The following is an 11,274-nucleotide window of genomic DNA, read 5'->3' as shown; positions in this document are numbered from 1 at the left end:
GATATGTTTTTTCAAAGTTAAACTTGCATTCATTTTACATGGCTTTCTAAACATGTGGCTCTTTTGTGCGAGACACGAGTCCAACGGTGATAGATGTCCTTCTAGAAAATACACGAAGTATGCGTTCTGTGTGAACGGCTTGGTTTCAGTTTTGACGTAAACAAGATCTTCTTCGCATTGATGTTCTCTTTTCCCGCAATATTTGTAATTAACAATGCAGCAGCGCCGCATCTAGTGGCTTCAAATGGATAAGCTAAAAAAAGCATTAAAATGCAATGACACTTACATCGTCATCGCATCTCGTGCGCCACTGATAAGGCTGCCTGACGCACACCTAAAATTTGAATGCAACGTTTTTGCATTCGAATGTGGATTTTTATTTTAAATTCGACGAATATTCGAAATTCTAATTTTTTTTTGATAGCCCTAGTGGATAGTGACCTCGGGCTCTACAGATGACCAACCGAACAGAAAAAAAAGAGACTACAATCATAAATTATCTGCCAAATGAAAAGCAAATAAACATTTCACTTTTCAGGTAAAGGGATCATTTATCCAAAAATGAAAATTAGAGAAGGAAAGCCATACAAATTTTAAAAAATACAGATTTCAAAAGGGGGGTTTTCATAGCAATGCCATAGAAGACAAATTTTGGGTTTGCCAAAGAATCTTTTAGTGAAGAGTTCTTAAAAGAACCATTTTTTTCCTAAAAGTGAAAAACATTTTAACAACCTGAAGATCCCTTTATTCCCTATAAAATAAAATTTTGTTTAAGGTTTCATTGATGTTACAGATTCGTCATGAAACCATCAAGGCCAGTAATGACTCTCAGTTGTTCCAAGCCTGCACTCTTAAAAATAATGGTTAAGTAAATGATGACAGACATTTCATTTTTTCAATTCCTTTAATGCCTTTTTCAAAGTTCAGGACTGAGTTTTTATATATCAGTCTGTGTGCATTGAATTTATTTAATACACGAGTTTCACAATTTGAGTTGAATTACTGAAATAAATGAACTTTTCCACGACATTCTAATTTATTGAGATGCACCTGTAATTGAAATAAAAAGTAATAGAAAAAGTAAAAGACTCATTTCTTATTTTATTACAGACAGTAAAAATGTGAAAGTGAAAGAAATTAAACTCAACCTAACAACTTTGGAGAGTAGAAATAGGACCAAAACGGAGTGGAAAAATCTGATACACTCAATATATATTTATAGTCTCACATTTAATCTCACCAAATAGTCTTTGTTGTATTTTCTGTTTTTGTAGCACTCACTATGACAAAACATAGTGTCTCACAGGTCCACATAGGCTTGAGTCAAGACAGAAACCTGAGACTGCAACAAACATCAGTTAAATCTGCACTTCCCTGATTTATATCTTTTCCAGATGCAACTTAAGAATGGGTCAAATCATACATCACTCCAAATGAGCTGCCTCCTGGGACAGGGATGCTGCGAACAAAATGCACAAAATAAAATAACCTGGTACAGTAAATTGTTACTTCACTCTACAATTTCTAGAAAACGCTTTGGTGGTCATTAATGGCATGGTTTCACCATACAGACAGTGAGTAATCCTGCTCATTATTTAGCACGGTGTACATAATAAATTCTCGGTGGTAGTCTGTAAGATCTCTCTCTGTGACAGAGTACCCAGATGGAACCATACTGTTGTTAACAACTATGGCTGCATTGTTTATTTATGCCTATGATTATATAGAACTGCACAAGCATAAATTTTATAACTCTCTACATTAAGATTAAGAATTCATTTAACACCCACCATTCTACAAACAGTAAAGGTGAAGATATAAGTCAGTTTCTCCAGTCTTATCATCTCATTAGGATGCATGACACTTTAATTGAATCAAAATCATTTTTATGTCTGCATCAGCAGTGTCCTCCTCCATCATTTCACTGCCTTACTCTCCCATCTGGAAGCCTTTCTTTAATCATCCTTCCCAAATCTTTCAAATCGTCCTCCACAGCCCGCGACCAGGCACTAAAGTTTGCTCCAGGATACTAAGTGCACATAGCCCGAAGAACCCCTCCCCTCCATTGCCGCCACCCCCAACTCAGCCTGTTCTGAGCTTTAGTGTGGCCGCCACCACCAACAATACCTTTCTTTGTCAGCTTTGCATAATTCATGCACTGCACTGCTCTCCCTGAGCCCATCCCAGCCACTCGCTTGCTGTGAGACAACGGGAAGAAAAAATACAGATGGGAAACAAGGGCATGCTTCCATTAGCCGTGCCTGTTCCCACACTACACTGCTGCACCCCGGGATAGTGCCACCATTGTCTGGGGGTCGTCATTTTCACCACCCCCACATCACGGCGAAGATGCGACACAGCAGACACAGATGTGCACATGCCTGGAGGAAAAGACATCCACTTGTGTTCCCCTTTTTGAGTATTCATGACCTCAAGGCTGTGCTTTTCTTGGACGCGTTTGGAGTAAGAGGTTTGCCGGTGAGATTTAATTTAGAGCATTAACGGTTATGTCTGATATTTTGTCTAAAAACATCAACTAGGATGTGCAGCTGCCTCAGAGATGACTAAATGGTTTGAGTGATCCCGAATTATTGCTTTAAGACTAATAAGACACCCAGTATTTTCTTAGACTGCATAATAATGCACAAAATTACAAGATGACGATGTCCTTAATGGTTGTTTTGAAAAAGTATTTTAATTACTGCACTTGTAATTAAATGGGCAATTTATGCATGAAAACGTGTTTCGTCATGGGCCTTAAAACGATTAAGCAAAACTTTTACAATTCTCCTCATGTCAGCATTTGAAGATGTGGGCACCGAGGTTATATAGGTCATGAATGATAGCACACTCAATATCAGAATACAAATATCACAGGTTCTTCAAAAAAAAAAAAAATTCACTGAAATGTCTCACACGGCACTACCATGTTTTTTTTTTTCCTTACGCCCTCAGTTCTGAAGATAACCTCATGCTTCTGCAGCTGTATGATTCATAAGAGTTTCATCATAGGAGGGTGAAAATACTTTTTGTGCAGGTTTCTGAATATACAGGCATTCAATATGCATGCATTTAAGTTGCACTGGGTCAAAATTGCATTGATGACAGAAAAAAAACAACAACAACCAAACAAACAGATCAGTCACATTTGTGTATGTCACATTGTTACATTAAGAAATAATCTAAAATATCTGTAAATAAAATGAACAATTTACAAACAATAAATGTATAAACACTATAAACATGTATTTTAATTCTCCTCACACAACAAATCCTTAAAATTCAATGCTACTCAGAACAAAACAGTAATAAAAAATATAAGTATAAAACAAACACAAATTATAGTGGCAATCCCATTCCTACAATCATTTATTTAAAGTGAAACTGAAACTACCAGCGTGTAGAAAATGTGTTGTACAAATAAACGTGGGCTCATATAGGCCTACGTATCTCATTCAGCTCAAATCTAAATGTGTGCACTTTGGGCAATGTATAAGTCGCTTTGGAATATAAAGAAATAAAATGGATAAAAGTAATGTTTTCTGTTTGTGCATGTTTCTGGATAATATGTATATATTAATATATCCAGAAACATGCACAAACCGGTACTTTTATCTATACATTCACACATATCCACATACATTCAGTACATAAACATTCAAAATAGATCAACAATGTTTACAAGAATGCAAACATTTTGATTGTTTGCATTATGACCAACAGTGTTCCCTTGAGAGGTGATGGAAGTTTTTAGATAAACACAGTGTCTTGTAAAGCTAAATGCACAGACTGTACAGAATGCAATGTTTTGTGGTTACATAAACCAAGTTTTCATTGACTTGATAAGTTGAATGAAAAGAGAGAATTGACAGGGGAAGGCTCAGGTGTAACATTCAGCAGTATTGAACAAATGTGGTGACAGCAGAGGAAAGCAAATGAACAAACCAATTTGCCTTGACTTGATATCAAGTTGAAGAATGAAGGGAAAGTAACTTTGGTATCAACATGGTGGATTTTCTTGATTACTTTTTTTAAGGAACATTTTTATCAGTAATCACCTGAAATGGGTTTCACCTCAAATTATACAGTGACATTGGCCTTTCCGCTTAGCTGTTTTTCCAAGTATTCAGCTGCAAACAAACCTAATCACACCACACTAGAAATTCCTAATCCAAATGAATGTACTCCATCCTGAACTGAATTTTTAAAAAATCATCAATTTAATTTCATTACAGAATATGATTTGTGCCACATAGATCTCCCAACTCATTTTCTCATATACCCGTTCCCATTTTTCTCTTCAGTTTTTGTTCTCATATATAGCATTAGCTTTTGACTGTCATCTCTGCAGGACATTAATGTAAATCCCTTGGTTCCAGAGCTGAGGCAGTTTGGAAGAAGGATACTGGCGAGTTTCATTGCCTGGTCAGCGCACTTCCTGCCTGTGGCAAATCATAGGCTGCCTCCAACACAGCAGGAGGCAGGCAAGAGAGCTCCACAGCAAATTGGAGAGTGGTGTAGGAGGGCGGGTGAAGATGGGGGAAAGCAAAAAAAGAGAATGAGAGAGAATTTAAGACTATAGGAAAAGAAACAAGGATGTTACGGAGGTTGGAAAAGTGTACTGCAGGCAGCCAAGTCTGTCATGGACTTTAGGACATCTTATATATAGCACACAGAGAATGTCTCTGACTTGTAGCAGTTTACTTGCACACACACAAGCACAATCCATAACGTTCTTATCCCTTAGGGTGAAACAAAATGCATGACCAGAAATGCACAGACACTTTCTAGACGCTACAACGAGACAGAACGTTTCGAGATACAACTGCGACAGCAATATATCACACCTCTGGCTCTTGTAAAATCATGTAAAGTGTCATGTAAAGACAGATGCTGCAGGTAGCAATCCATCACAATTCCATACTAATAAGAACACAGAGGCACAATGCACAAGAGACCTTGGCTGACATTTATTTCAGCTTGTCTCACAATGAAATGTGCCTGGATTTTAGCTAATAAAAATTGATTTGATACACAACAATACTAGCAAAAAGGTACAAAAAAAATTCTCCAGGATTACAAATTTCATTAATTAAATTTCAACCATGTCCTTAACAATAAACTAAGTACCTACAATTTAAAACACTGCATGCCAACTTTATTGCAACATTGTACAAAACCACTTATTCATACATCCATCAAAAGCTCGTGCTCTTGCTGAGACAGTCCAGTCCTTTGAGACTTACTTTGCATGTGTTTGTGTCGCTGCATTTTTTGAAATCCTGATTTGTCCTCCATTCCAGCTTTAGTGGCAAGCCAACTTTAAATGACACCAGTTAATCAATATGTGTAAAGTCGTTTAGACGTGCTGGAGTTCAAGAGGGAAATCAGATGTCAGTTTGGCATAGGATCCTGTAACTGCAGCTGCTGGCAAACAGTACAACATCTCTGATTTTCCAACAGTGACTTTAAATTGATTAGCCTTTAATTCTCTGAAGTGTTAAACTTTGTTGCTTTAAGCAGATATTGAGCAGGATGTATTTGTGCCTGCCTTTTGGTATCTACGCTTACTTGTTTGCTAAAGCATTTGCTTGTGTGCTTGTTAGTCGAAGCATATAATGGCTAAAAAAGGATAAATCTTACGCAAATGCTATAAATGGATTTCAGCCAAAGACAATTTTCGGGTCCTCCACATTTAAAAAAAATATGGGATATGGGGACGTTTTTGTATGAACGATAAATCTGATTAATCCTTTACAGGCTGTGATAACCTGGACAATGTTAAGCCGACAGAGATCGGGTCTGTCCACTGTGATTATGCAGAATAAACATAGTGTAAATGTGATATGCAGAGGCTGGCGTGCTGGCAGTGTGTGTTTGTCAGGGTACATTAACCTGCGCCTGTTTGCTTAGCACTGTTGAAATAGGCACTGACGGCTGAACTACTTTCATAGACACACACACAGTATCTAAATATAATACAGTATTATCGCTCTATCTCTCTCTGCACTGGACTAAAAAAGCACCTTCACCTGGAGTGCTCAAGCAAATAAACAAATATTGAAAGAAGTGGCCAGGACTTTACTACTCAATAAACTGACAGAAATGCCAGTGTAGCAGTGTAACATACAAGAGGCCTCTCATTATGATTTAGTTCTGCAAACATTTGTTTTTATTTTAGGATGTCATAAAAAGTACTTGATGGTACAGCATATTAAAGCACTAACTTCGAGTTTTTTTTTACTATGCAGTAAACACACTAAATAAGAGGGCAATGTGATTTATGAAGCATGGAGCCGGGCTAAATGCAACCTTTCACTTATTTTTTAGTTGCCCTGCTGTTATTTGAACTGATAAGGTAAAAGGCTATAACACTCTCTTCCTGGCTGAATATGTGATACATGAGAGAGACAATATCTTCTAAATAAGCAACTGACATTAGTGACCGTTTGTTTTTTTGTGTGTGTTTATCTCACTTTGATTTTTCCCCTCACACTCTGCCCTTTTTCAGCCCCCAACTAGGCGACGTGTGCACTCTTCCCTAATCAGAGGATGATGTGGCCATGTGTCTTCTCTGCAATCAAGGGTCTATGTTCACACTGTGACCTCTATTTTCAATGTGCCACAAAAACTGTAAAATCATAACATGAACTGGCTGAGAATTTGTTGGGCTTCAAAGCAGCATTGTCTTCTTCTCAATGTGTCGAAACAATGTCAATCTATGGATCTAGAGAATGTGAATGTAAGAATCAACTACACACTGCTTCTATATTATGACTGAGATCATCAGAGCACAAATCAAAATGGCAGGCCTCTACTGTGAGTACCTTTTCGGTCACAACAAATCCTGATGTTGTGCTTCTTTCGTTTCCGCCATGTTGTATCACAATGAGGTCTATTTTTTTATACCGTGCAAAAGCCTTTTGGGATATAATATGGAAATATGGTTAGAATGAATCAATGCTAGTGAAAAAAGATTTCAAAATCAATTTTAGTCTTACCTTACTTGATAAATGTTTAATAATCTGTATCTGAGACTATAATGAGTGTCCAGTAATATAAGCCTTGTTGAACTGATTTGATGATGTATTGTCTTGTAAATCGTTTTGTGCCACCAGTGCCCTTGATGACAAATGAGCCCAATTGGTGATATGCTAATTTCCATGTACAAGTAATCTGAGATCATAATGTTTAATCGGACTCGCAAATGAACGGTTCAGTCACTCGTATGGACTGGCTCCTTTAAGGAGCCTATAAACCAAGGATCAGATTAACTAGACCAGTGCAATCTGGATTTGAAGATATTTTCTCAATTCTCCGTGTCTCATACAAAAAGGGAACATTAAAAGGATGGTTGTAATGCTCGTGTCTTGTAACTGAAATTGAGATCTCCTTATCATGTTTCATCGATGCTTCTTTAGGCTCTTCACACGGGCTGAGCCTGCGGTGAGTCCAGCATCAGGTCAGCGAGGTGAATACTACGGAATAGGAACGAAGAAATTAAATACGATAACCAAATGTGGAAGTACCACATAAGTATTCAAAACGCCGTAGTCTAACATTTCTGGATATAATAATATTTTTCTACCTACAATGACTTTTTAAACGGACGGTTGTTTAATGGAAATATTTTAATATTTTAATATTTAATACGTATGCAAAATTACTAAACATAAAAGGTAATTTATCAAGCGCAGTCTGTGGAAACTGTCTCGCAACGGAGATCGTAACTTGCCGTTTAGCTAACTGTGCTAGTGGCGCCAATTTAAACAAAAAAAGAGAGAAAGAAAGAAAAAGGGGGAAAACACTTTTTAAACACACCGCCGAATATTTTGTGATGTATTTAATATAAAATGATTAATATATTGAAGTGATTTATCGACCTACTGCCCGAAACTATCACAGTATCGAATGCGACTTCTGTTTGGCAGTTAGTAGGCAAAATAAGTGCTCTGACTAACTTGTCACGTATAACTTTTTAGAATTAGGCTACTAAAAACTCAGAGACCTAGTTTTGTATTGTAATAATTTGCCTAACTTCCCCTAAGACACCCCCCTAACCTTTTCTTTTGACTTCCTTTGGAAGCCCTGAAAGACACCCCCATAATCCGCACCATGGTTTTATGCACTGAAGATAAATGGTTAACTACCTGTTTGTTCTCGATTACATTTGCAAACATTTTCATGACGCGTCAAGTAGCCTGCAGAAAGAGGCTGTGGGACGTAGGACAGGTCCTCGGTCCACTCCTAAACCATCCTATTCACGTTTTCCATCATAATGCCAATCCCAAGGTTGCAAAATGCTGTAAATTTGTGTCTGGCTATTTCCGAGCAGCTGGGCGGAATTCAATGCCATTAAAGTGTACGAGGACACTGAGTACTTCAACTTGCAAATTACAGCTGCAAACGGGTCAATAAAATACTCTAGCCTACTTGAAAGGCTGTACGTTCATATACAATATATAATTACCCAACATACTGGCACACGTACCAACTGCAATTACTAACAAGTCAAGACAACATTAAACAAAAGTGACCTGACACTATGTTTCTCATATAATTTCTTACCTCGTAAAATTCGGCTTAGATCCCCATTGTAGTGGAACGAGATGAATAAACAATTTACAGTAGGTATCCAAACTTATTAAAAGCAGCAGCTGTGAGGTGAGGTAAAATAACGATTAGGACGATAAATTTCCCGCAGTCACGCCTTCCCGCGTCTCTCACACACTCCAGAGTGCTCTCGAGCGGGGGAAATTCCTCCGCGAACGACCGGCCACACACACACTGTCTAAATTACGAGACAACGACCTGGACCCGGCGAACCCACAGGCACAAAGTCCAGAAACGTTAGTTCTAGCTGTCTCAGAAACACATGTGATGGAGCCAAGGACTGTACCACTCCTCTGTTCTCCCTGTCTGTGTGTGTGTGTGTGTGTGTGTGTGTGTGTGCGCGCGCGCTGCGGTGCTGAGGAGAGGACGGGTCGTTTGCGCGGGATCCGCGCGAAACTAGACAGTGTCATTAACACCACGAGGACCCGGACCATCACTGAATGCGACAAGAACTGAACAACTCTTTCATTTTTATTTATATGTTTTAAAGTGTGCGTTTTCCACAAATAGAACCTTATCATAAATAACGAATCTTCATAAATGGATGGAAACTTACAGCCTACTTGTATCACAGATTTCTAATGAAAATTACGTAATGTAACCTACTTGTTTTATTAACGCTCATATTCTATTTTGAGATTTTTTTTGTTTGTAAATATAAAAATATAAAATATAAAAATATAAAAATATTACACATCTTATTTTCCCTTTTATTCTTTGTGTAATGTCCCTCTGCCTTATAATGCTTCAAACTTATATACTCAATCAATCCTCATAGTTATTTCAGTAACCTTGTTGCTACAAAAACATATAGGCCTAGTAGAAAAATAAACACAGTAACGTGAATGCCTCTTTACATTGCATACACAGTCAAAGAATCTTATGTGAAAACTCACCACATTCATATTTTATATGGGTCTCTGAAACCCCAGACATAAGTAATGAAACATTCTTCATGGAGGCCAGTTGAGGCATGTTATCAAGTTGAAAGTGTATTTATTACCCGTTCTTACAGGAAAATATTATGCAGTCTGATGCTTGAATTTTAAGTATATTTTTCAAGCAAGCAGAATAGCCTTGGGCATCTGTCAGAACCCAAACTGAGCATGAGGGTTACAGAACGTCCCATTAAGACCCAATATACATTCAACAATACTGAAATCCCACTGTTTTGAGATGGAGATTGTGATATTGCATGTGAGATGGAGATTGTGATATGTGATTTGGACATAACTAAAACCATCATCATGAATTTGCACTTGCCTAATGGCAATTGCCCGGATTCCCTTAAAATAAAAGCTAATTTTGCTTTATATACAGTAGTTAATCAGTTAATTGGCAGTACAGATGGTGAGGTTTCAATGTGGCATCATCTCCCCAAAGACTGGCCTGCAGTGGCATTTTTCATATAGTTGTCCCTGCTTAGAGGACATTAGAGGGCCTTTTGGCTTTCATCAAAGAGCTGATGTGAAAAGCACATGGCATATGAATCGCATTTTGACGGCTGTGAAATGACAGCTCTCACTGTAGCTGTGTGAAGAATGAAGATCATTAATTACAAAAGCCCCAGCTACTTAATCCCACTCGAAAGAGAGCTTGAGGCGTCTGTCGTTCCCTTTGCCCTCCTCTGTTTTTGGCTTGGTATCTCTTGTTTTCCCTTCAGTTGCCTCTATTTCTCCTCCCTCACACCCGTCTAGCCGTTTTTTTTCTCAGATTCATTCTTCTTTCTCCTCTGTCCTCATATTATTTTCAGCTCTTTTCTTTTCCATTACAAACCCCACTTTTATCTCCTCATTCTTTCTCTGAATTACTCTTTTTATCATCACTCGCCCTTTGCATGTCATGGAGTCCAGTGAGAACAGAATCAAGAGTTAGAGTCCAGAGGTTTTGGACTCAGCAGGGGGAGCGGTAGTGCTCTCCTCACCCTCATTCTGCATCCCAAGCCCTCAGACCTCATGCTGAGATGGAGTTAACTCTCAAGGCAAGCTGTTCCACTCACCAGAGCTTTGCATCCAAGTCTCCATGCCAAACACCAGCACATCAAACTCTCTCCCAACAGGAAGTGCTATTATCTGCATGAAAGCCAGCTTGATCAGTAGTCTGCCTTATATTGCAACTGAAGGACAACAACAGAAAAGTGATCTGCAGAGGAGCTGAGCTGACCCAAAATGTCATCACTTTATACTCATTATGTAAGTACGTCATTCTTTACCATGTCAATTAAACTTTTTTGCTCAAATATGTTATTCAGAATTACATACTCCTAATTTTGAAATATACCTGGTTGAAGGACATTTCATGTAATTGCAATGTGCATCATATAAAACAATATACTAGTATTTGGCATTGACTGAAATTCAACTGTGTTTGAAATATGCTTCGCTTCTTATTGGCAGTAAATGTGTCACAATAACATATATGTCAAACATAAATGTCAAACCTACAGGATTTCATATTAAACTTTATCACAAGCATTGTAAACAGTGGTTGCTCCCATCAAACTCTAATTCTTCAACAGATATTCTGCAAACATTGCTCTGAATATGGTCTGTCCAAATCCTCGAAACACAATTTCTGGGACAGTACTAAATATCTCTCTTTCCAGTTAATCCATCACTTTAGCAGTGCTGGACTCATTTGTACCCTCTAGTGGGGATGAGT

Source organism: Sinocyclocheilus anshuiensis, unplaced genomic scaffold (assembly GCF_001515605.1).
Source record: "Sinocyclocheilus anshuiensis isolate Anshui unplaced genomic scaffold, SAMN03320099.WGS_v1.1 scaffold1783, whole genome shotgun sequence".
Taxonomy (NCBI): domain Eukaryota; kingdom Metazoa; phylum Chordata; class Actinopteri; order Cypriniformes; family Cyprinidae; genus Sinocyclocheilus; species Sinocyclocheilus anshuiensis.
Note: the sequence above shows the minus strand (reverse complement) of the source record.